The 27,156-nt window shown below is 34.1% G+C and overlaps 1 protein-coding gene across 9 annotated transcripts in view; it reads left to right on the top strand.

Annotated features, from left to right (window-relative positions):
* Positions 1-7,595: 7,595 nt before the first annotated feature.
* LOC123533360 (unconventional myosin-Ic-like) overlaps positions 7,596-27,156 on the top strand; it is a 73,887-nt gene continuing 54,326 nt past the window's right edge. Inside the window, exons 1-2 of one of the 9 annotated variants that reach the window (XM_053520077.1) lie at positions 7,596-7,797; positions 8,437-8,486. The gene's annotated coding sequence lies outside the window, so the exon portion shown is untranslated. Of the gene's footprint in view, positions 7,798-8,436; positions 8,491-8,774; positions 8,809-17,356; positions 17,711-19,145; positions 19,171-19,346; positions 19,539-26,511; positions 27,081-27,156 lie in introns of those variants that run through there. The other 8 variants (XM_053520073.1, XM_053520075.1, XM_053520072.1 and 5 more) reach the window with 8 other exon arrangements.

Below are 27,156 nucleotides of genomic sequence, written 5' to 3'. Positions count from 1 at the left end.
ATCATATGATTCGAAAAAAATCTTTTTAAAGACAATAAAAATGTACGTGGATTGATTGACCTGCGTCACAATTACATATATTCAAATATGTTATGGTCTCGACATGTTATGATAACATCCCGAAAAAGAACTCTGTTTGATTGAGTGTGATCATGAGAAGCAATGGAAAATGCAACGTCTCTCACACTCACTAGATACAAGATACAAGATACATATTTTTTATTTATAGTCGGGTGTCAACATTACAACATTAGCTATAAATAGGTATTGTAGGTATTGACCGACTTCTGCGGAACTTTATCATGAATGAATATTGGACTCCATACCTCGTAGAACAAGAAATTATCATTATCAACTGTTTCCAAGTTCAATGTCATATTTAAAATGTTTTATATTTACTCAGTAAATCTCGTGTATTTATATACAAAAGTGACACCTTCTCAAATAAAGTCATGATCGCAGAATGAAAACCGTGATGGACAGTCTCTTATCTTAATGTAAACCCAGGTTAAAAACATTTTAAAATTCATTTCTGAAAAAAAAAAAGTGTTTCCTGTTGATGTTATTTTATTCTGATATGTGCTATGCACATAATGCACGATTGGTAATAAAGGTATTCTAATGTATTCTGTCCTATCTTATTCTAATCTATTCGGTAGATTATGATTTTATGATGTTCCCATGTTTCTGTCTGTTTTAAGTATTTTGATATGTTAACGTAAATAGGCGTGTTGCTTTTAAAAACGTTGGAATCCTACGCAGTTTTGACAAGATTCTTTGTATTTCTTGGTAAATTTATTCTTCCATAAGCACTAGGTGTCAAAATTAACTGCTTTACAGCTATTTAGATAATTATTTTTAGTATGTGAAACTACATTATTTGTAATGAATTATCACCTTAATGTTATAAATTTAAATTATTCATCTTTCTAAACAGTTTTTACAATTTTAAAGTGTAAAATTTTCTTTGTAGTCACGTTGAAATGAATATCTTAGAGAAGATATACACCCATATTAAAAGAATACAAAAGTTTGAAATCAGAATCGTCAAGTTTGAACCATTTTTGTAATATTTGTGGTAAACATAGTTTAAAGAATAGCAAAAACAACGAATGACAAAGCTGTTGATCATTGCTATATAAAATTATCTAAAAATATTTTGATTGACGTCAGTGAAATAAATTTTGTCCCATTTGATGACTGCTGAAGTTGTAATAAGGACAGTCTGGTGTCGCGCTAGAAATTATTGACAGTCACTCTGTAGCGTTAATAAAATACCAAAAAACAAGGTTAAATATCTAAGTTCCAAAAACGTAGCCACCCCAAACCTTAACCCAGCACGTGGACGTGCACACAACCAATACACACATTCACACTAAACAAACACACTAGGACAAAACGAACAAATAAAGGAACACAGTGAGACAGCACCTTGGAAGGTCAGCGGAAAGACCACCACTGCGGAGCTTAAACCGGTTTATCGTGCATCTGGCCTCACTCTTACGCATTGCACATATGCAACTTGGAAGCGAAACAACGATCGTGAAAGTCGAAATCATGATGGTGATTGTTGAAACTAGACATAAAACCACAGAGTCAGTTCGGCGTGAGTGAACTGACCAAAGCTCGATCTATAAGAGCTTAGCCCCAAATCGAGTGTGCAAGAAGGGGTTTTCAGACACTGTTTTAAAATGCTGTTCCCTGGAATTTTGATTCCTCGAAAATAGAGATTCCATAAGTGTGTACATGTACTTACTTTCTTATCAAACTCTTAATTACTTTTAAAATAATCTTCTTCTTTTTCTTCCAGTAAGTGCAAAGATCGGGTGACCTGGTAATCGCATTGTGGTGAACTATTTACATGGATGAAGAAAAGTTTCGATGATCATTCTATTAAGATTGGTAAAATAACAAGCGCGACTGTGGTTACTGGAGGGTGAAAACAGCGCTGATTCAGGCCTTGAATGCAGGACTGTGTGGTGCTGGGATGACACTATTCGAAAGACCCTCTAGCTGTTGGCGGATGTATCACGTTCACTTGATGCCCCTTAGACAAAGACAGATTTCTCTGTTGACGTGATGTCGTACTTTTTGCCTTCCTTGTAATACTGTTGATATGATTGTTGAAGATCAGGTTTAGTGTGAAAGAGGGTCTATCACCTTTGAGCAACGTTTAATGGAATTTTTCATTTTTAGGAAGAAAAGGACACATTTCATAGTAGAAAGATACGTTTTATTATATTTTATGAAATTTTGTTATTATTCCCATTTAATACGAAAGTATTTAAAAAGTAGACTACAGTTTCTAATTTTACATTTGCATTTGATAAATCTTGGTATATTTCAACAATCTGTTTTAAAAAAGTGCGCAGGTTCGGAATTCATATATTTCAAATATATCCTGGTTGCGCAACCAAGATGGGTAAAATGGTAAATAACATTCCTACAGACCTGCATTTATAATGAATTTCGGCTGAATATATATTTGTCAAAATAAATACTCGACAACTATACACAAAATCTCTTATATTTATATATAGTATGTTTATCATTTTCATACATATACTGAAATAACTCTATCTTGGTTGGGCAGGAAAGTCAAATTTTAACAAGAGCTATCACAGGAGACAGCGCGTTCGACTATTTCGATGCTGGATGGTGAAACTCAGGGGCGTACCTGGGCATGCGCCGATACGCCTGTGCGTACAATTAAATTCGACACCGGGGAAATGAAAAAGTTAGAAAAAAATGCAATAAAATGTAAACCCTAAAGAGAGTTAGGTGGCTATTTCAAGTTCTTCGTTTAACAGTATCATCTGCATGAGATTTATCAAATTTGTTTTTGAAATAGATTTATTTGTTCCTGTAATTCTCTTTGGAAAAGGTAAGGGTTTATTCTTTGCAAGCATAAGGCACAGCAAATACAGCCAGAGCCATACATCGCCAAATAGGTCCGCCTTAAATAGAAACACAGACGCACACATGCACGCAAGCACCTCTTGGCACCGCATAGGAACGGGCAGTGGTAACAACTTCGCTATTTTTCTTCATTCTAAATTATATAAAGAAACAATTTTATTGATGAAAGCTTGTCCTAGTTTTTCCCCCAGGTGCTCCTCCTTGCATTATTTTATCACGGGCGGACACCCGGGTAGAACCAGCTGAATGGTTTCTTCATATGAAGAATTCAACGCCCCGAGGCTCGAACCCACATCTGTGAGGTGCAAGTGATTCAAAGTTAGCGACCTTAACCACTCGGCCATAGAGGCCCCGGGTAAAACATTGGTATTCAAGCATGCAAAGGGAGAACAAGAAAGTATATATTAAAGTCAATATCGATGTGCAATTTAATCTAAATCAGGATACCGAAATACTAAAGCAATTTACGCAGTTTGAATTTTCGTTTGCAAAAATTAGATGTGGTTTAATTACATTTTCTAGGAACAGTTTACAATGTACTTTCGTCTGAGAAAGACTGTTATTTGATAAAACCGGATACATTCGCAATTTATGGGTAGACGCATTTATAAGAAGAAGAAAAAACTGTCAGAATGCGGCATAATTACCTATGTCGTTCGTCCAAGAAATTTAATCCATCATTTATGACACAAACATGTTACAGGAATGTATCAGTGGTATCAAGGAAGTGGTAGTATTGTATTTTTCCCGAGAGCGTACTAGAAATAATGTTGTTTTTTTTCTGAGTCACGTCATTGTTTACCTACTATTTTCGCATGGTTTTCCAGGGTAATTGAAAAAAGTGCTTAGATTTGCTGGAATTTGAGTAGCAACGAGTTTTCCGCAATGTCGGAGCACATCTTTTGCTATCTATCGTCCTTGTTACTAAATTATTAATTTATAAATAACAGGAAAAATTAATTTACTTACCAAAAATCACCAAATCCGGTGTATTTGATCCAAGATCATGCGTTACTGATCCGGTTTTTCAAAGTAACGATTGGACTGGATGGGATATAGCTCTCCATATACTTCGTATAGTCAGGAAGGTCTAATACGTATCAGTTGTTCCAGGTATAGTCGAGCTAAAAATGCATCCAGTGAAAATCTAACATTTATTAAGCAGTCAGTGAACACAAATCTATAAGTATAAATGAACATTTGTTCAATTTTCAGCCAAAGCCATAACGTTATCAAAATCTGATTAACCACCTTTACATAGGGCTAGGAACAGGGGTGAGGGATGGGGCACAATTTTGAGAGGTGGGCATCATATGGGCTGGGTCCCCCATCCCCAAAAGCTGATTTTTCTTTAAAAAAATAAACAGTAGATATAGAAAAAATAGGCCAATTTTGGAGAGCATATAGATGTTCTTGATATGGATTTGATGTGATGTCTGTTGTCACTAAGGGGGAAAGGGGGAAGAACGTTTTTTTGTGTTGTTGTTGTTTTTCTTTATTGTACGAAAATTTTCAGGGAAAATCTGGGTAGGTTTAGCTGGTCAGTCCCGCTATTACGCCACTGCATTAAGGGTGGCACAAAGGCACCAAGCACTATGTGAACTTCTGCCATGGCCTTGCAGTGGATGTAGCAAAGAACTATAAAATAGCTCTTTGGATGTAGTAAGATGCTTCTTGTTAATGGTGCGGGTGCCTTGTCTCTGCTACTCATTCACAGAAGTTGTCTAGAGCCTCTTTAAGAGTTCCTGTTCTTTAAAAAATGTACCCCCTATATATGAAATAAACACTTCTGGAGTCTTATTGATAGAATGTCAGACTCCTCTGCTCAGTGATAAGGTCCACTGCAAAGAGAATCGATAAAACTTTTCTTGGTGCGTAATTTTGAACATGTTCGATACACACGATTTCGGTCATTGACACTCAAGTGTGCCTTTTCCCGCCAAACTGTCAAACTAGTAAGTACTAAGTAGCAGCGTTAGCTAATATATTCATTTTTGACTTTATGGCAGAGGGGATGTTACTGTTGTTACGCACATTTATTTTAGAGTTAAGAATTGTATCCCATATTCAGTTCAATAGGCTGTCTTTTTCTTAAATAACTGGTGCATATTCAGATAATTTTTACAACTAGTAAAATAATAACACTACTGGTCTTTACCACAGACACGGGTCCAGTGTATATTTTTTTGTTTAATATAAAAAAAAAATCCCTTTTTTTTCTTTTTTTCACACAAATATACTTTTTATATGTTAGTCAAATGAAAAAAAACATCGATGAACAAAAATCAGGTCACAGTATCATACACATTGAAAAGGTGAACTATGCAAGCATAACGCTATGGGAAGCTACTCAGCAAACTTGTAGAACATTCCAAAATCGGAGTTTATACACTTGCAGCCGCTACCTGCATGATCGCACCTTCGAAACATTTAAAGCCTTCCATAAATACTAAACTGACGCCATAATTTAAATTGCTTTGAAATACACAGTACAAGTCTCTACGAGCGAAATATTTCAGTTATCCATGGCGATTTCATTCCGGATAGCCGACGTGTTCCTGGTTTTTATCACTTAGTTTGGCAGCTGAAATCGCCGGGGATAACTGAAATAATTCGCTTGTAGAGACTTGTACTGTGTATTTCAAAGCAATTTATGGCATCAGTTTAGTATTTATGGAAGGCTTTAAATGTTTCGAAGGTGCGATCATGCAGGTAGCGGCTGCAAGTGTATAAACTCCGATTTTGCAATGTTCTACAAGTTTGCCGAGTAACTTCCCATAGCATTACGCTCGCATAGTTCACCTTTTCAACGTTTATGATACTGTGACCGGATTTTTGGTCATCGATTTTTTTTTCATTTGACTAACATATAAAAAGAATATTTGTGTGAAAAAAGGGATTTCTTTATATTAAACTAAAAATATACATTGGACCCGTGCCTGTGGTCTTTACAATACATTGGAACACACGCATGTGGAAACTCGTCGAGTATAACTTCAATGCACATGTGTTATGAATTCGTCTATGCCTTCAATGCATTTGTGTTGTGAACTGGGTCAGGTATTAGTCCAACTAATTAGTAATTGTACACGAGTCGCGATATTGTGATAATTTTTGCATAGGTCAATATCTCAAGATGTAGTAAAGAGAGAGATTCTACTCTATCACGAAAATATCTCAGAATCAGTTCTGATGTCAATTTATTTGGACTAGGTCAGGTATCACTGCACAATCATGTATGTGTCGCAATCTCAATTGCAATTGTGGCAAAATGGGTCATCGGGTAAACCTTCACTGCATGGGTGTGGCAAAATCGTCCCAAAGTTAAAAAGACTTGAATTTTGTTAAGGTAACTCTCATAGTACTTAACCTAGGACAATAACTCTCTTACACCCAATACAATCCACACAAATCAGACTGCTTCAAGTGGAAAATAAACAAAAAATTGATAGAAGGATTTAAGTATTTGAAGTGAATCTGATGCATAATATTTTCAGCATTTGATGTAAAACTTTATGAGTTATTTCATTTTGCTTTAAATCAGCTGTCTCCCTCCTCCCCCGCCCCCTACCCGTTCGCAATCAAGAAACAATTTTCTTTAAATTTACAATGACACTTAGTGCCCCTTGTTCAACTCATTATCAATTCAGCCTGGCCATGTTTTATGTGGCAACTTATAAAGGTGTGATATTGACTTAATTTCACTTTACTACTTTGAAGTAGACATATACATAGCAAGTGCCTGATAAAAGCAAACATGTATCTAATTCTGGAGATAAATAAAATCCTGACAGCTAGCGCCTGATTTATAGTTTCTGGTGGGGTTTATGTTCAATGGGCTTTTATTCTTCACCTTAAGGTTGGGTAATCAGTTGTTAAAGGTTTATTATATATTTATATATAGAGGATATTATGTTTAGCAGGTATGTTTTTAACGCTAATTCGTTTTTTATGCCCCCGGCATCTACTGATGCAGGAGGCATATAGTGATTGTCCTGTCCATCCGTGCGTCCGTCCGTACGAGGTTAACTAAATGGGACCGTTTCGTCTAGCATCAATACCACTAACTAGAATGACTTGATACTAATGCAGATGTAACCTGTGACCATTCCTCTTCTTCAGACATCACCTGACCTCAGTTTGACCTTGACTTTGAACTTGACCTCGTTTTGGACTTAGGTTGCTTTGTATCGACAAGGATGCCATCGGGGGCATCAAGCTTTTATTGAATGCAGCTCCTTGTTTTTTCTCTCTTTTTTTTTTTTTGTTTAATTAAGCAATGCATTTAATTGCATTCATGCTGCCTGGACTGAAAACGAGGGCACAGAAATACTGATCTATAAAACGGGGAAATGGTAATCTTTAACAAAAAATTGCTTTGTCATTGGAACCACTGCTACCGCTTATTATTTCTGACTTTGAAGTAATTCTTATACATCATTACAGGATGACAGATGTGGTGTAACACAGCTGTTTCATTAATGCATATATGTACATAACAATTAATTGATTGGATTACAAAAGAGTCCAACCTTTACAGTGTTTAAGTGAGAAGTATACACAATATATATATTAGAAAGTGTCCTAGAGGGAAGTTGAGTTCACATCACACCTGGTAACATATCAGATATCTGAGGTAGTCAGGTGATCCACCATTTACCTACATTGATTTTTCCTTCCTGTATCAGCTCAAAATTGGTTCTGGTGAATTTTGCTAGGAAACGATCTCCAGAGAATAATTCTAAAATGATGCTGTTTGTAATATGAAATAATGGGCGTTGGCTAATCAGGCTGTTTTAAATGAAGCTAATATTTTGCTGATTTTAGTAAAAATTTCATTGTGATACTGAATAGAAGCAGAAAAATGGATATTATTTTGTAAGTTTTCAAAGGAAAAGCGGTAGTACTTTTTTCATTCATTTATTTAAGATTTCAATTTTGTTTATATTTTCATTTATTTAAGATTTCAATTTTGTTTATATTTTCATTTATTAAAAAGATGTTCTAACTACAACCTTAGCTCTGGCAAAAGATTTTTTTTTTTCAGTGCAGTTTAACTTTCATAGCCAGGCAATTTATACTTGAGGGAGTCGCATTTGTTTTTGGAATTGTTTTCTTTAAGAAGAGATATTTTTGCGAGCTTAAAATTTCGTGTTTTTAAAGAATTGGAAGTGTTTGCTCATTGGTGAACATCAGGATATATGGCTAAAATGTTAACACATAGAACTGTTTATAACAACAATGATTGCACTTTCACATGTATATGAAAAGTTTGTGAAAATGAATCTCTCACACAAATGTTTGATTTTATAGTATTTCTAGTATATTTGCTTGAATTTTATTAAAAAACAGTAAGTGTCTGACACTGAAACTTTGTAGTTATTCTGTCTGACACAAAAATCACTTACTTGATAATGAAAAATGTCTTTGTAAATGTCACCTATTCTGTTTCAAGCTGAGTTTCACTCATTTTAGTACAGTTGTAACAGTATGATGCAAATTTTTATATGTTTTTAGGTGAGAAAGAAACACCTGGTGATAAAGAAGGATAATTACTTAAATTGAATGTAGGTATGTACAAAACATTACATTAAAAACTCATAGAAATGTTAGGCCAAGGAAAACGGCCAGTTTCTTCCTTGGATTAACGTGCACTCCAACAATAAACTTTAAGTCCCTTACAAGATTGAATATGTCAGGATCTAACATTTTTGTGTGACAATAATTCTGAAGGCTGCACAGATTGGCAAAAGAGCAGACAAATATTCTCTTTATTGTCTTCTATTTCTATGAACAAAGTTTCATGAAAGAAGTTTTTTGTTCTTTTTTAGGTAGACTATTGGAAAAATAGTGGAACTATAGCACTGCAACTAAGATATGCAAAGGGAGGTAATATTGTCTAAACTTGCATCAGCTAAATGCAAATCTTCAACATCTGTAATACAATAAGTCTTTCATTCATATCATTCCCAAGGCAAAATATGTTTATGAAATATTATTCTTTAAATTAAAACGATAACCTATGAAAAAAAGGACATCCTGTAAATTGAAACTAGCCCTTGACTTTCTCAAACAATTTTAGCTCACCTGTCACATAGTGACAAGGTGAGCTTTTGTGATCACCCTTCGTCCGGCGTTGGTCCACGCATGCGTGCGTGCGTCAACAATTTCTTGTCTGCACGATAGTGGTTTCATTTATGATTTTATTTTAACCAAACTTGCATACAACTTGTATCACTGTAAGATCTCGGTTTCTTTCTTTAACTGGCCAGATCCCATTATGGGTTCCAGAGTTATGGCCCCTGAAAGGGCCAAAATTAGCTATTTTGACCTTGTCTGCACAATAGCAGCTTTATTTATAACTTGATTTTTACCAAACTAGCACACAACTTGTATCACCATAAGATCTTGGTTCCTTTCTTGAACTGGCCAGATTCCAATATGGGTTCCAGAGTTATGGCCCTTGAAAGGGCCAGAATTAGCTATTTTGACCTTGTCTGCACAATAGCAGCTTCATTTATGATTTTATTTTAACCAAACTTGCACACAACTTGTATCACCATAAGATCTTGGTTCCTTTCTTCAACTGGCGAAATTCCATTATGGGTTCCAGAGTTATGGCCCCTGAAAGGGCCAGAATTAGCTATTTTGACCTTGTCTGCACAATAGCAGCTTCATTTATGATTTGAAATTAATCAAGCTTACACAAAACTTGTGTCACCATAAGATCTCGATTCCTTTTTTAAACCGGCCAGATCCCTTAATGGGTTCCAGAGTTATGGCCCCTGAAAGGGCCAAAATTAGCTATTTTGACCTTGTCTGCACAATAGCAGCTTCATTTATGATTTGATTTTAACCAAACTTGCACACAACTTGTATTACCACAAGATCTTGGTTCCTTTCTTGAACTGGCCAGATTCCATCATGGGTTCCAGAGTTATGGCCCCTTAAAGGTCCAAAATTGGCTATTTTGGCTTTTGCAGCCATATAGATACTTCATTTATGGTTTTATTTGATACAAATTTCCAAAATATCTTCAAAACAATAAATCTTGGATTCCATGACAAATCAGATCCAATCGTAGGTTCAAGAGATATATTATATCTGATTACCTCCCCTGATTGTAATCAAAATGGATTTATATCAGTAAGTACTTATAGGACTTATTTGAAATTTCATTATTGTCATTAGTTGGACTGAGTCAATCAGGGTAGATAACTATGGACTGATTTTATGTCAGATTACCTCCCTTTACTTCAAATTAAAATGGGTATATCTCCCTAACTAATGAAGATACTGATCTTAAATTTCATTTATGTCAACAGATTTATTTGGCAGATCCTTCTTTTGTTCACTTACAATAATTTTTTTTTTTAATTACTTCCCTTTTATGTTACTATAAATAGCTTATTTTTAGTAACTTTTTTATTATTGGCCGTAGGGAAAAACCGAGACCACTTTTCTGTGGTACAACATGGATGATACCTCCAATTTTTAGGTGTATTTTGACATATGTGTACCTTGTAAGAATTTTATTTTCTTTTTGTTTAAATTTCTTCCGTTTGTTGTTCCTGTCCTTTGGACTTAGATATTTTTTCTGAGGACCTTCTTGTCCTCGAGTGCAATGATAACAGGTGAGCGATATAGGGCCATCATGGCCCTCTTGTTGTTTTTTTTGTTTTACTGTACATGTGCAGCTACTGAATAGAGAGAAAAAGTCTTATTTCCCAAAGTAATAAATGTTAGCAATATTTTCTGCCATATCTTACTGCATGTCTAAGATAACATTCCATTGTTGAACAACTGTTGGATCAGACATATTTAGATATGAAAGAATAGTTTAATGGCAAGAATCTAGCACTGGTGCCAGAATCAATTCATATTCTAGAATATACAATAACTCGTTCTCTAAATTGTGCAGGATTTATCTAAATTATTTGTTATGCACTTAATGAAAGACTTAAATAACATGCCATGTTTATCTTGAGGTAATATATTATCATTAGAGGTATTAAGGGTTATAATAAAGACTTTAAAGTAAATAGATCTTTAATCATCCTTGTCCAGTAAGACATTGAAGAAATGTGCGTTTGTAGTCAAAGGGAGATAACTTTATTTAAAAAAAAAAGAACTGTAACAAGGTTTTAGAGTAGTAATACGCTCAAAACTGCTTCCGTGGTATAGTCGAAAATAAGTCCCTAATAAATAGATACCAATTTTTTCATTTTTATCACATTTGTGCGTAAACCTGGGACCAAATGGGCATTATACAAATGTATTTCATAAACAGGTCTGACAGTGTGAAAATCTAGAAAATGTATCAAAATGGACACGAAGTAGCTGAATTTTATATGAAAGAAAGACAATTTCTTTTAGGCGTAAAAAAAAAAATTGTTTGTTTCCGGTGGCCCGACCTACCCTATTTTTTTACCGCCGACCCTAAACTTTTTTAGCGGTAAAATCGGGCCGCATATTTTTGCAAATAAGTATATTATTATTTTTATAGCCCTTTGCACGAATGGACTACTCCACCGATCGGGCGAGTGGTTTTTACGTGGTAACTTTACCAAATTGAGAAATTAATACATCAGGCAAAATTACCTGGATTGACTGGAATTTACCTGCGAATCGTAAAAATATCAAAACGCTGGTAATTTTCCATTCCACAAACACGTGCGCCCTATCGTAATATCTTAAACATCGCGGTTACTTCTGACACAATAAACGCGCGTGGTGCATTCATTTTTCAATGTAATCGCTTCAAATTTTCAACACCGCTTGAGAACTAATACAGTTTGAGTTCTATAACAATTTTAATAAGAATGATATCGACAGGAATATAGGCAAAATTCTTTAAAAACGATCAGATTTTCATATAATGTTTTGTAAAATTTCAAACAGCGCGATCTTGATTATTTACTTCTTTCTTAAAGTAAATAAACGGTACATACTATGGTAATAAAATTCAGACTCTTGACCAGAATGTACAAAAAACACAATTAAAAAATCTTAAATAATGAAAAAGCGGCAGCAATTTAAATACATGGAGTAAAACGATTTTTGGCAAACAGATTTCTGTTAGCACGGCAGAATAGGTTACGTGACCTCTTGAACGTAAATAGAAATGTGGTTTTAAAATAAAGCAGTATGATGTTGTTGCGGATTTTAATAAGTTTTAAATTATTCATAGTACATGTATTTTTTGACACAACACTTTGTTAGATATTCTTTTCAAACAATAATGTAAATTCCTTGAGGGCAAATAGGTCACAGAGGTAGGCTGTCCACTATCATCGTTCACGACACATTTACATGTCAGTTTATTCGGGATATTGCACATTCGCTTTTAAAAAAGATAAAGAAAAAACTTTTTTCTTGATTTCTTCTCAACAATTTAAGGAATCGAGAAAGTACGATCAGACAGTGATGTGTCACATGGCGCGAAAACATGACGTAATGCCATGACAATCTCGGGCAACTATACCGCTTTGATCTCCACTTCAGATGCCATAATAACCGACACACTTCTTTTAGCTCTTTGAGGGGGTGTTAATTGATGATGAAAACAAGGCTTATTACTTAGTTTATCATCAGAATAATTACCGATAATTATTAATGTTTTTTTTTCACTTTCAACACGGGTCGACGTCGGGTGGATGATTATTGTGTCCATATTTTGGGACACTTTTCAAAATAATTATTTTTCGGGATAACAGATTGCTACAGTCTTCCATTTTTAATTATTTTAGAAATAAGTCCTGTTTCTTTGAGTCATATGAAGTTATGACGTCTACAACATCACAATTTATGTGATAGAATTGGAGGTCCACTAAAGTCTGAGCAGCTCTCCTAGATTTCAGCAGTTGGTGGACCTGCTGAAAAAAGTTAAGGTCGAGGCCTGCAGAGTCTTGAAAAGTCAGGTTTTAGATGGGATTTACAGGGTTTTCCCTAGCCCCAAAAAAGGTGGTAAATTTACCACTTTTCGAGGTCCATGTCCCCCTTTTCTTAGCAAAGGGGGGCATGAGTTTTCCCAAAAAAAAAACAATTTTTCAAATTAATTAAAAGTTAATTTCAATCAATTTAAACTATTAAAAGCCCAAAAGAGTATCAAAGTATTCAAGCAAATCCTTACATGTCCCCCAAAATAGTCTCCTTTTTCCAGAAAAATAAATTTGGGGGGACATGATGTCCCTCAAAATAAATTTCCTAGGGAAAACCCAGGATTTATAGTAGTAAGACGTTGAACAACCACTTGCAGCTTTATTAATTCACAATTTGGGCATACCAGTCAAAACTCCATTGTCTAGCATTTCCAGTTAATCCAGAATTTTAGACTGGGGTAGGGGGTGATGGTATTAATCTCAATGCAGATCAAAGATGCAAATCATATTCCTGGCCAGTGTGCTTTTACTTGGTTTTAGTTTGAAATATAAATGTTGGTTGTTGAATAATATTCAATATTAAAATTATTATTTAAAGAGAGAATCCACAGCAAGATTTCATTCAAGGTTCATGTTTAATTAAATATAAACCATGTTCTCCGCAAGTAATTGCCAACTTCTCCACATGAATTAGCGGCGGAGAATGAATGATATAGGACACAACGATCCTATGACCACTTGATCCGTAGATCGACTGCTCTACCTATTGAGCTAATCGGATGGACTACTCTGGAAATGAAAAAACAACAACGACAAAACACAAACATAAAGCATATATTTATTTCATAATATTTAAATACACAATCAAATGGCATTTTATATTGCTAAAACATCATCAAAGTCATTGTACATTCAGGTGTAAATCAAACATAACAGTAGGATGCATGTTTATAAGGTTTATAATCTCCCTGTTTGAAACTAGGATGGTGTTAGGTTTTAAAAAAAAAAAAAAAAAAAAAAAATGCCTACCTACCTACCCTATTTTTTTTGGCCATGTCACTGGAAACAAACAATTTTTTTTGTTAGGCCTTATTGGTAAATAATCTAAATATCCTAACTCATAGTTATTAACATGAGCATATATGAGCAAAACTATAATTCATTTTCAAAAAACAAAATTTTCAGCAGTTTCCACCCATTGTTGTCGCAACTGATGTGTATGATTTTGATAATAGATTTTCAGGGATTAATTGATTTCAAATTTTTCGAGCTGATTTTCAAAATCTTAGTTTCCAAAATTTGAAATAACTTACACCAAACATTTGAATTTTCTGGCCTATCCTGATTTACCTTTTATCGGGTGAGAAGAACAATTAATTGTTGTTTATGATAAAAAGTCACACACATTGGTCAAAAACAGTTCACCTTTGTAGCCATAAAAAATGTAAATTCTGATAAATGATGACTCATAATGAAAATAATTATTATTATTATTATAGTGAAGTTGGATAAAATGGATGGTGTAGTAAGTTTTTTTAATTATCTATTTTACATGTATATGCTAAAATGATTTTTAAGTGGTTATATAATAAGCACATTGTGGAGACTAATGAAAACTTTTTTCGCTCAATAATTTGGTTTTATTGACAGGTATTGTAATAATAAAAAAAAGGTCATTCGTAACTTTATACATGTAACAAATAAATGTAATTAATATGCAGTCATGGATATTGAAATATATCTAAACATAATCTGATAGAATCAAATCATTGTGTTTCATCTATAGAATCTATACATAATCGATAATAATTAATATAGTATTCAATGTTACTTGTCAAACTCTTCATGGGTATTAATTAATATTTTAGTTATTTTATCAATACATAATTTTACTGTTGATTAATATTTTAGCTAAAGCCTGAAGGTTGTTCCAATCCTAACATAAGGCAAAGCTGGATTAAATGTAACTTTAGCATATTAATTAAGAATAAGTGGTGGCAGGGAAAATTAATAAAACTTTGTCTGGAAGTTCAAAGGCACTGTCCTCCGGATTTTGGCTAAAAATGATCTTTCTTTAAAATTGAAGTTTGGTCATATTATGAACATCAGAATATGAGCTTTTGTTTCTAAACTATCTTAAAAATGCTAAATCAAGAAAGAAAAAAGATGCCCATGTTGGGAATTGAACCCGGACTGCAGCGGAAATATAAATCATTCTCGCTGTCTCTACCAATACCGCCATGATGGAATATGTGTTAAACATCTGTGAAATATAGATATTTATAATTAAGGCAGATTACTTCGAGTAAAGGGTTACAAATGCTTTTCAGTTTTCAGTGTAAAAATTAGTATTCTCAGGTGTTTCCATAACATATACTCTGTCAGTAATTAAGTTTCAAAGCTTTCTTAACAAGTATAGCATCAATTTCTTGATACTTAAAATTTTCTGCTTTTTTTTTTGTTGTTGCAGGATCTGGAGGCCAGTGCCTTTAATTCTTGTCTGATATACTAAGTTGATCCAGTGGTCCTCCTAAAGAATGTTAGTACTGATTTCAGTACGGAGGATAGTGCAGGATATAGTAGATTTCCCAATTCCAGAAACTTACCTTTAGCCTGCTGGTGGCAAATGATTCTGCATTTGCGACCAATGCAGATAAGATCAGCCTGCATATCCAAGCAGTCTGATCATGGTCTGCACTGTTCGCCATTAAGTCAGTAAATTTTCAGTGAATACCCCTTTGAATAATATTTGGTACTGCCCAAACTGAATGATGGACCAGTCCATTTTAGAAATTTAGCAGGGTGAAGGTTAAGCATGCATTGAGGTTGAGCTATGCATAGTTAGTTTGAGCAATTGGGGATCAAACTTGTGATCCCTTGTTTCATAGTCTGTCATCTTACACTTCTGGTTTGCTTTTCATTAATATGAGAGTGCAAAATAATAGATTTCCTTCTTTTTTCTTATTAATACCTCCCAGAAATCAGAAATCTTTGGTAAATTGGTGTAGTGATAGCATTTAAGTATTCTTCAATTACCAGAAAGTTTATGTTTGATAGGTGCTGATTGACATCAATGTTGGCAGGTTTTTTGGTCTTGTTAATGAATCCATGATAGTGTACACCTGCTTCCATTTTCTATCTTATCTCTCAGTCATGTTGTACTTGCTTTTTTTCAGCTTTTTGTCTATGGATAATTGGTCTTAGACTAGCTCCTAGGCTATGGTACAGTAGAACTTTGTTATATTGAACACCAGACTCGAACTGACAAATTTTACTGGTCCTGTCAAGTTTGAGCAAATGAAGTTTGACTGTATTTTCATCTGCGGATGTTTTCAGTCTGTAGCCTACGTCCAGTGATATTCTTACAATTAGTTTTCTGAGAAAATCTCTAAATTTTCTTAAACTTACCTTATTAATCTCTTTTTTTTTTTTTGATGGGTTTTAATAATGTCACACTGACACAATTATAGGTCATATGTCGACTTTCAAGCTTTTCGTGGTGGACCTCCGTGCATTATTTCATCACAGGCAGGCACCTCAGGGAAGGTTTTTCAGGTCACCTGAGATCTGATTATCATGTTATTTTATTTACTTTATAAGAAAAATGATTAAAAAAATGTTTGCTACACTTCATTTTTTTTAGAGAGAATTTTAAACAAGTGCGCATTTTGACATGTAATGACAGGGTCAATGCCATAAGATGATTAGTGAATGAATCATTAAAAGGGATTAATAATTGTTGATGGGGGAAAAAATTAGTGAGTTTTTTTTATAAAATATATGAAATAGTTTCATATGGGCTGCAAATGAGTAATACCATTTACCGTAAGATAAAATCCCCAGTCTTAAATATGCAATACTAAATCTGCAACCTTTATATTTGAAGGGGAGAAAATTTCATTAATGAGCTGCACCATGAGAAAACCAACATAGTGCATTTGCGACCAGCATGGATCTAGACCAGCCTGCGCATCCGCGCAGTCTGGTCAGGATCCATGCTGTTCGCTAATGGTTTCTCTTGGATCCTGCCCAGACTGCGCGGTTGCAAATGCACGTACTATGTTGGTTTTCTCGTGGTGCGGCTCGAATGTAGATAGTTATAAGGACCCCAGTTTTGAAAAATGCATTGAACTTTGCATTTATACACTTATTTGGAGAAATACTGTATGTAGAATTGCTGTAGGTTTTGTGGTTAAATAATTATTTGCTACTTGTATTTTTCACAGTTTTACATTATTGTTTTATAATATATAAATCATACCGGATTTTGCTGCATATCGGATCATATATCATTAATGATTTCCTATATACATGCACATTTTTGTACTATGTAACAATGACATAACATACAACTGAGTATATAAATAAGTAATTTTTCAACAACCTGACACCCAGAACTGGTTCATTCATGCGAGGAAATTTTCCTTATAAACTTTGAAAAGTGAAACTGTAAAACGTACTCATTTTACGTAATTTATGTTGTAACTGATATTCAATGAATTTATTGCTTGTAGGCACCTACTAATACAGAAATGTGTAGGTGTCACTGCAGGGCCATAAAGTTCACTTATTTAGCTTTTGCCTTATGATACTTTGAAGCTTCAGGTTTATAGCGATCACATTAATTTCTGCACTTGAACTGTATGTGTTATAATTGCATTTTGCCTTGCAGTGCAATGTTGAACAACTGTTAAAATACATGTTTGTTATTACGAGTACACTCCTTTTTGTACAGGAAGTGATTTTAGTTAATGGAATTTCTTTATAGTGGAAAATGATTAATACTTGGAAATTAATTTTAGTTGTATGACGTAGTGATATTAAAAGTCACTAGAAAGCGAACTGGGGGATTTATTTGATAAAATAGCAATTCAACTTTGAAAGAATTTAAGGAATTTTTAAATGTACAGGTAATTTTGATTTATAATATTTTTTTTGCTTACATTTTTCATATTAATATTAAAATTTGATAATGTAACAAGTTTGTTTCACATCTGAAGGCGATTTTTTGTTGTAGTTTATTTTTAATTAAATTGTATTAAAGCCTTAAAAAGTGGTTTAAAGTTATTGAAGGCGCTTATATTTGATTGATCACAAAGTATGTTTAAAATGGTTTAAAATGTTTATACATGCTCTGTAATCAGGAAATTTGTTTCGAAGTCGGAAGGGTGTCTCAGATTACATCATATGTAAATATTTAGGTACATTTCAGTCCTAGGTATCTTGGTAACACAATAATGTAGATGGGGAGAAACCAACTTTATCTTTTGTATATTTCACCTGAGATTTTTGGAGTTTCAGTTTTTCCCTGGTTTGCAGCTATCAGCCACAAAATCTCCAGGAATTTGTAATAGTTATAGTATGTGTGAGAGTGTGTTACCAGGATATATCAGAGCTAGGGGTACATCGAGGGTATTTTTCTCTGCACATATCGTCGAGGCCGGTAGGCCGAGACAGATATGTGAAGAGAAAAATACCGAGATGTACCCCTAGCTCTGATATATCCTGGTAACACACGAGCACTACATATTATAACTGTTTTATCGCATAGTTTATCATTAAAATTTATATATTATTTTCATTTAAATTTGTTTATTATCATTTTTACTATTTTGATTCCCTTTCTGCGCCTCGCTGACTGAAACACTAAAACTTCTGTTTTAGAAAATGTGTTCCCCAGATAAAAGTACCCAACAAATTTCTGCATTGGTTTTAAATCTTTGCATTTCATTGGCCAGACATATTGTAAAATTTGTTGTTTTGTTTGTAAAAAAAATCAAAGAAAAAGAAACATTTGAGAAATCTCAGAATTTCATATATTTCTGAATTTGGCAATAACTATCAAGTTTTTTAAATATTCTAGTTTATTTATTCTTTTACTTTATAAATGTAGGTGTTTGTGACAATTCTTTCTCTGTGAACTGTAAACTGGAGCTAAAATCATCTTTTCTTTGAAAGGAAAAAATTATACTCCCTTGATAGGACCTCAATAGAGAAAAAGTGTTCTGATATATATCGGAACAGTTTTACTGTGCCGATATATATCGGAACACTTTTTTTCTTATGAAACTCCATAGAGATTTCCGTGTTGATATATATCGCAACAGTTTTGTAAGATATCAGCACAGTTTTGTAGTAATAATGTGTGTTACTATGTATAACATGCTGCAAAGATCAAAGGAAAATTGCCGCACTATGCGATAAGATTGTTTAACATTCCATTAAAAAAGGAAGCTGCAAGGGAATGAAAGTAGAGAGCATTGTTCTATTATCTATTAGGTATATTCAGACCAAATGTATTAAAAAAACTAGTTTCTTGTGCAAGTATGCTATGAACAGAGGTCAGGTGTTTGGTCCTCCTGGGTGCCAGGTATGTTTATGTATTAAAAAATCTAAGAATCTGTAAAATATCAATTATTTCTAGATTTCTTTAAAAATGTTTTGAGAATTATATTGAACAACATTACTTCTCAAAATACGTATATAAAGCCAAAAACATAATATAATAAATTACTTAAGGAGACGTCACGACTGAGATAGTTTAGCATTATTACAATACACAGTCGGTATTGAAATTGTTTCCAATACATGTGCTAATTAGATAAATCCTCAATATCTAATGTGAAAATAAGGGATGTGTTTTGTATGATTGCAACACTGTGAGTTGCTCTAATTACTGACAAACGACTGAAACAATAGGAATTCGTAGGAGAGATGGATAGACAAAACAACAGTGAGGTAACAATATATTCTTTTATTGTTTAAATGTATGAGTTGTAAGCTACAATAAAGAATACCCATTTTATGAAAATCAAACTGGAAGTTAGAAATAACAGAAAACAATTAATTAGGTCATGAGTCATATACCTGTCAAAATTTGTCATTAGTTTTCGCGAGCTGTCAAACTTATTTTTATCTCTCTATTCTGCAAATGCATTGTTTTTGAAAGTATCTTGGATGGATATTGTAATGCGCAACTTACTTTATATTCCACATTAATATTTGTGCTTGAAATTGCTTTGTTGAGCTCACCGACGTCACATATGAATGTCTATTGTTTTAGTTTATTGTCTGTTATAAAGGTATCAAATCTCAATATTAAGATATAAGAATTGTTCCTTTCTGGTAGACAAAGGAAACTATTTGGTTGAATCATGATATAACGGTTTTTGGAAAGAACTGAATATTCTTTGGTTTTTTGTTATTCACCGGAAATTCAAAAAGTGACATCACCTTAACATAAGGTACACACTTGCATACAAACTTAAATAGATTGTTGTTATTTTAAAAAATATATTAAACTTTACTGATTTTAATATTTTACTTTTATTTATTAGCTTACCTGTCACATAGTGACAAGGTGAGCTTTTGTGATCACCCATCGTCAGTCCGTGCGTCCGTCCGTCAACAATTTCTTGTCTGCACGATAGTGGTTTCATTTATGATTTTATTTTAACCAAACTTGCACACAACTTGTATCACCATAAGATCACGGTTCCTTTCTTGAACTAGCCAGATCCCATTATGTGTTCCAGAGTTATGGCCCCTGAAAGGGCCAAAATTAGCTTTTTTGACCTTGTCTGCACAATAGCAGCTTTATTTATTATTTGAATTTTACCAAACTGGCACACAACTTGTATCACCATAAGATCTTGGTTCCTTTCTTGAACTGGCCAGATTCCCTTATGGATTCCAGAGTTATGGCCCCTGAAAGGGCCAGAATTAGCTATTTTGACCTTGTCTGCACAATAGCAGCTTCGTTTATGATTTTATTTTAACCAAACTTGCACACAACTTGTATCACCATAAGATCTCGGTTCCTTTCTTGAACTGGCCAGATCCCATTATGGGTTCCAGAGTTATGGCCCCTGAAAGGGCCCAAATTAGCTATTTTGACCTTGTCTGCACAATAGCAGCTTCATTAGCTCATCTGATTTTTGGAAATCACTTGAGCGGTTGTCGGCGTCGGCGTCTGCGTCGGCGTTGCCTGGTTAAGTTTTATGTTTAGGTCAGCTTTTCTCCTAAACTATCAAAGCTGTTGCTTTGAAACTTGGAATACTTGTTCACCATCATAAGCTGACCCTGTATAGCAAGAAACATAACTCCATCTTGCTTTTTGCAAGATTGATGACCCCTTTTGTACTTAGAAAATATCAGATTTCTTGGTTAAGTTTTATGTTTAGGTCAACTTTTCTCCTAAACTATCAAAGCTATTGCTTTGAAACTTGGAATACTTGTTCACCATCATAAGCAGACCCTGTACATCAAGAAACGTAACTCCATCTTGCTTTTTGCAAGAATTATTGCCCCTTTTGGACTTAGAAAATCAGTTTTCTTGGTTAAGTTTTATGTTTAGGTCAGCTTTTATCCTAAACTATCAAAGCTATTCCTTTAAAACTTGCAACACTTGTTCACCATCATAAGCTGACCCTGTACAGCAAGAAACATAACTCCATCCTGCTTTTTGCAAGATTTATGGCCCCTTTTGGACTTAGAAAATATCAGATTTCTTGGTTAAGTTTTATGTTTAGGTCAACTTTTTCTCTTAAACTATCAAAGCTATTGCTTTAAAACTTGCAGCTCTTGTTCACCATCATAAGCTGACCCTGTACAGCAAGCAACATAACTCCATCCCGCTTTTTGCAATAATTATTGCCCCTTTTGGACTTAGAAAAATCATTTTCTTGGTTGAATATTATGTTTAAGTCAACTTTTCTCATAAACTATCAAAGCTATTGCTTTTAAACTTGCAACAGTTTTTCACCATCATAAGTGGACACTGTACATCAAGAAACATAACTCTGTCCTGCTTTTTGCAAGAGTGATGGCCCTTTTTAGACTTAGAAAATCATGGGTAGGACAATATTTCTATTATACAAAAAAAATCAGATGAGCGTCAGCACCCGCAAGGCGGTGCTCTTGTTTATGATTTGAATTTAACCAAACTTGCACACAACTTGTATCACTACAAGATCTTGCTTCCTTTCTTCAACTGGCCAGATTCCATCTTGGGTTCCAGAGTTATGGCCCCTTAAAGGTCCAAAATTGGCTATTCTGGCTTTTGCAGCCATATAGAGACTTCATTTATGGTTTTATTTGATACAAACTTCCAAAATATCTTCAGCAACAATAAATCTTGGATTCCATGACAAATCAGATCCAATCATATGTTCCAGAGTTATTTTATATCTGATTACCTCCCCTGATTGTAATCAAAATGGATTTATATCTGTTAGTACTTACAGGACTTATTTGAAATTTCATTATTGTTATTAGTTGGACTGAGACAATCAGGGTAGATAACTATGGACTGATTTTATGTCAAATTACCTCCCTTTATTTCAAATTAAAATTGTTATATCTCCATAACTAATGAAGATACTGATCTGAAATTTCATTTATGTCAACAGATTTATTTGGCAGATCCTTCTTTTGTCCACTTACAATATTTTTTTTTTAATTACTTCCCTTTTACGTTACTATAAATAGCTTATTTTAGTAACTTTTTTATTATTGGCCGTAGGGAAAAACTGAGACAACTTTTCTGTGGTAAAACATGGATGAACCTCCAATTTTTAGGTGTATTTTGACATATCTATACCTTGTGAGAATTTTTTTTTCTTTTTGGTTAAATTTCTTTCCTTTGTTGTTCCTGTCCTTTGGACTTAGATATTTTTTCTGAGGACCTTCTTGTCCTCAAGTGCAATGATAACAGGTGAGCGATATAGGGCCATCATGGCCCTCTTGTTTCATTATTTCATTAAATTTTGGGTCAGATCTTCCAACTGAGGCATAATTATGTTCTCTTTGTTAATTTGACAGAACACTCACAGTGTCTGGTCATTTGTCTGCCGCCTCTTGTGGAGAAGTCGTTACATACTGAGGTTACAGATCAGTACTGGTTAAGAGCAAAGGAACAGTGATTATGTTTACCAACTAAAACAGAGAATTAAAGGAAGTAAAAAGAAATTAAATATTATGTAAAGAAGCATTTCTACACTTCTGAAGGTTTCGGCATATGGATATTTGTACTGTAAAGCACTCATGATTGTAAATACTGTCAGGAAGTTATATACCGAAGGACGTTTAATCAATACAGTATAATCTCTGTTAAATGACAACTCTGAAGAGCAAACACCTCTCTATAGAGGGGGATTACTTTCTTTCCCAGTGTATAAAATTCTTAACCCTTACCCTGCTAAATTTCTATGTTGAACTTGTCCATCTTTCAATTTGGACAGTAAGTAAAAGCACATATTTTCGATTGGTCAAAATTTCTCAGATTTGTAATTTTGATAATGTTCGCAAGGATCAATATTCGCGTAATTGTGAAAATGGTATCCTTCTTGAATTTTAAGTATACTAAATGATAAATAATTATATATGCAAGGATTAATTTTCGCGAGAGGTAGAACCTCATGAATATAGCAAAAATTGAACCATCGCAAAAATTTCAGCTTTTACAGTACCATTAACTGTTAAAAGGGGTGCTTACCAAAAAGATACAGACTGAATGGTGAACAGTGCAGATCTTGATGAAACTGTACTGATGTGCAGGCTGATCATGACCTACAGTGGTTGCAAAGGCAGATCAGTTGTGTCAAGCATAAGGATTAATAAAAATTTTTCAGTTGAGCAACAACCTTTTTACAACAAACACCTTCCAGTCTTCCCTGCGGCGGTCACTTTAAGGAGTTGTGCTGCGGAAAATATCATCAATAGTTTATTTCAGTTTTACTTTTTCTATAAACAAGTCATTTTAATAGCAAATATGTTCCTTTTGGTAGTGACGCAAGTCACTTCAATAGAAAACATGTTCCTTTTAATAGTGATGCTCATCACCGTATTCATTGTTCATAGGGCGGGTGTTTCCTGTTCAAGTCATTGTAGTGAGTAGTTAATAATAAACAATTGTATTGTTTTGTATGAAAAGCAGTTAATATAAGCTCATCAGATGACTGGTATTGGTGTGAGTCAGCAGTAGTTTAATACTAGGACTGGGGATGATTACTCGGTTAATCGGATCCAGTTCGATTACAGGGTAAAACCGGTTTCAATTTTGCAAAACCAAAAATTGCTCTCAAACAATAAGCATTGAACAATGTATAATCAATGTCTTTAATTTTTACATGAGTAATGCCAGATTTGCGAGTCATGATATTTTAACGAAGTTGAGTGATAAAATTCGGTAAAATATGACTTATGAAAGCTAACAAACAATAATGTCTGCAAGTTTTTAATGAAGTCAGTTGCCGGAAGTTCCTAGATACGGTCATCAGAGAAGAATGCAGTGTTTTCATAATGGCGGCCGATTAACCGATTGGATTCGATTTTAGATAAGTGATCATCCGGTTTCAAAATTTTGATTCGTCCCAGCCCTAGTTAATACAAGAGAAGATCAGTACAAGTTTCGATAGTTTCAGTTCAGTTGTTGCTAACTCAGTAAGTTATCCTAGACAGCTCAATAAAAGTGCCATAAGTCAAGTACATTTGCTTGCCAAAGGACTTTTCATTGAAACTTCATTGTTGGAGCTCTTTATTTTGCAGCTCAATAGAAAATTGCAGTGCAAATAATGATGAAATATTAATTCAGGTACATTGTATTGATATTGATACAGCTAAGCTGCGTTCATAACTTTAGATTGTTTGAGCCGCGCTATGAGAAAACTAACATAGTGTGTTTGCGACCAGCATGGATCCAGACCCGCAGCCTGCGCATCCGTGCAGTCTGGTCAGGATCCATGCTGTTCGCTAATTGTTTCTCTAATTGCAATAGGCTTTGAAAGCGAACAGCATGGATCCTGACCAGACTGCATGGATGTGCAGGCTGGTCTGGATCCATGCTAGTCGCAAAGCCACTATGTTGGTTTTCTCATGGCGCAGCTCATTTTATAATAGATATTTTGTTCATGTTTGTTTTTGGAGTATATGAGTAGTTATGTCTGTAAGGCCATACCAAATTGATATGTCGTTCGTCGGAACTACGGCATCAATAATTTCTTTCCCAAGAAAAAAAAATAAAAATCACCCGCCCGCACGTACATAAAAATCTCCGAAAAAAATTTTTTTTTTCCGATTACGCAGTCCGGAATAATAACGGCAAAACATGTTTTCTCGCGGTTTTAATGCGTCAAAGTGATATTGATCGGATTTCATGCGTCCGTAATACATGTAGCTGATGACCCAAACTCAAAAAGTCAGGAATTATGGTGTTGTTCAACATTTGTTTTTAATCTGTAGTGTCTGTGCTCTGGCCACGCATGGCCATCGATGTGCCGGTAGGTAATGGAGTAGCCACGTTCTACTTTCGTTCGGTACACTAAAAAGAACGAAGCCCGACTTGTAAGACGTGCACGGGGATGCAGTTAAAATATTTGGAATATATTGGATTAAACATAGAAAATACTGTTCAGATATAAAGTTTTCAAACCATTTGTTATCAGTTGTTTAGTTCAGTATGTTAGATCTAAACCCCAACGCCGAGGCCGACTCCTATCTTAAAAAAAAATGTTTGTTCACAGATCCTGTCTTGGCCTAAATCTTTTTGAACGTAACATTTTTAGTACAGCAGTCAGATATTCTATCAAAATGCATTTAGTCAATTCAAAAATTGTTTAGCTTTTCAAATAAGTAGTGTAGATATGAAAAATATTTCTAACAAAATATGTCCTTTTGTAACCCCAATTTTGCCTGTTTGTATATTAATTGGCTGTGAATTGATTAAACGGAAGAAACTGGAAAAAAACAGACCTAACACAAAAACATAAGCTAGCCTGATCTGTTAAGAAATTATTCCAAAGAGATTAAAGCAATGTCGAAGCATCTGTATGCCCAACTCTGTTTGGTCTCACTGGTCAAGTGGTTTATTACTTCCCCTCACCTGTATGGGTTGGAGTTCCACTAGAGGCACAAAGTTGTTCATGTATCGAAGCCATCTAACTGTGTTTCAGAAGAAATGTTATTCCACACATGTGCCTGTTTTGTCTTAAATATTCCTCATCCTGTGCCGTTAGATAGACATGTCTTCAGATTAATGTAGAAAAATTAAAAATAAGGCACTCATCCCTCGGTAATTATAATTACAAATTAAAAAAACAAAGTGATTCAGTGAGTTTTGGCAAGAATTTATTTGCAAAATCATTCATGTAGTCTCTAAAACATATAGAAAAGCTATATACTGTGTTACCCACACTGTAAATGTTTGATTTCTGTGTTATTTCTAAAGAAATGTTAACTTCATGTATAATTATAACTGCCTGCTCAAGGGTCCAAGCTGGGAAAAAAATAAAAAAAAGCCCGCTCGCTTCATGTAAAATCTACCCGCCTCTGAAAAAATCAAAATTGAGAAAAAAAAAATAAAATGAAAATTTCGCTCGCTCGCTCCTAATTTTTTTGAAAATTTTCCGAAGAACTATTAATCAATTTGGTATGGCCTAATGTAGACAGTCAGTCAGTTGCATAAACTTTTTGGAAGAAACTACTTTCACACAAAGGGTCAGTCAGTTGCAGAAAGTTTGTGGAGGGAACTGCATGTTTAAAAAAAAAACTTTATCATAAGCATATTTTTATAAGCAATGGCTGTTTCAAATTTTCTTATATATGAAAGGTATAACAACAAGTGCTAATTAAAGGAAAGTAAAATATTGAGGTCCTATGGAAAACCTATCATGTGTAGGTGTGACATTAAATCAAAAAAAAAAAAAACCATATTTGCACCAAAGTGAAGGACATTATCATGGAAACTGGTCTGGTTGTTGGGGCAGCCAGCAGCACTTGCCTAATACACTGAAATATATGAAAAAAATAAATCAGTTTCTAAATGATGACAGTTTTTACAAAACCATTTTTTTATGTTTTTGAACCCGATGATATTCATTTCAAATATCTGTGCACAATTTTCTTTTTATACAAAGTATTTTATATATTGAGGTGATTTTGATGCATAAAACTTTTTGCATTCAGTGTGCTCGAACTAAGAATCTTCGGTTACAGCTAGTTTCATTATTGTTCTCTGAAGCAACCGCATGAGGTCAGATGCTTCAGTTTTGGGACTGGTCTTCAACCTTTGACCTTTGTGTTTTTTTCCCCAGACTTGCCTGTCTATTTGCATCAAAATTTCATATTTTTATTCATCACAAGAACCAAATAATTTTAAGTCTTACCAAGTGTGATAATTTGACCTTAACATATCTTTTATTCTCAAGTGGATGAATTCTTCATTGCTTAGTAACCAGTTCTCATGTTGTTAGATTAAATGTTTGGATACTTGTCATTTAAAAGGTAAATCCTCGTGTAAATTACATTTATTATGTTATAAAATCTGTAATTGCCTAATACTAATAGATTTTTCTTGAAT

The sequence above is a fragment of the Mercenaria mercenaria genome, chromosome 12 (genome assembly GCF_021730395.1).
Source record: "Mercenaria mercenaria strain notata chromosome 12, MADL_Memer_1, whole genome shotgun sequence".
Classification (NCBI taxonomy): domain Eukaryota; kingdom Metazoa; phylum Mollusca; class Bivalvia; order Venerida; family Veneridae; genus Mercenaria; species Mercenaria mercenaria.
This window is presented reverse-complemented; position numbering and strand designations above follow the sequence as displayed.